This window comes from Empidonax traillii, unplaced genomic scaffold (genome assembly GCF_003031625.1).
Source record: "Empidonax traillii isolate 1590-97213 ecotype Southwest subspecies unplaced genomic scaffold, ASM303162v1 scaffold236:size2090792, whole genome shotgun sequence".
Taxonomy (NCBI): Eukaryota; Metazoa; Chordata; class Aves; order Passeriformes; family Tyrannidae; genus Empidonax; species Empidonax traillii.
In genome coordinates, this window is record NW_020955429.1 from 1641263 (window position 1) to 1641729 (window position 467).

The window sequence follows — 467 nt, forward strand, 5'->3', positions numbered from 1 at the left end:
AAAAATAAAAGGAGAGGAAGAACCTGTTGGTGCAAGTGATGGTCGCAGTCTGGTTGAGGGTCTGGTCCTCCTCTGGATCCCATGAGTGGTTCCAGAAGTCCCAAGACCCCAAGATTACTACTCTCGGGTTCAGGCAGGAATGCCCAGCACCTCCCCCAGGGCAGGGAGTTCCACAGTGGCTGATGGTGAGTTGTGGGTGTGAGGACAGGAACATCCTCCTATCTCTTAACACCCAGCTCACAGCCTGAGGGGTCAGGTGTGCTCTGGGCAGCTGCTGCAAATAGTCTGTTGTTAACAGTTTCTGGGAAATGGCATAGAGGGTGTAGAATACACAGTTTGGGTTACACTCACACAGTGATGAACTGGCCACAGCTGCTCCAACTAGGCCATCATCTACCTCTTATTCTATACCATCTATGTCATGCCCAAATTACCACCCTTTAAAACTATATACATATATATATTTA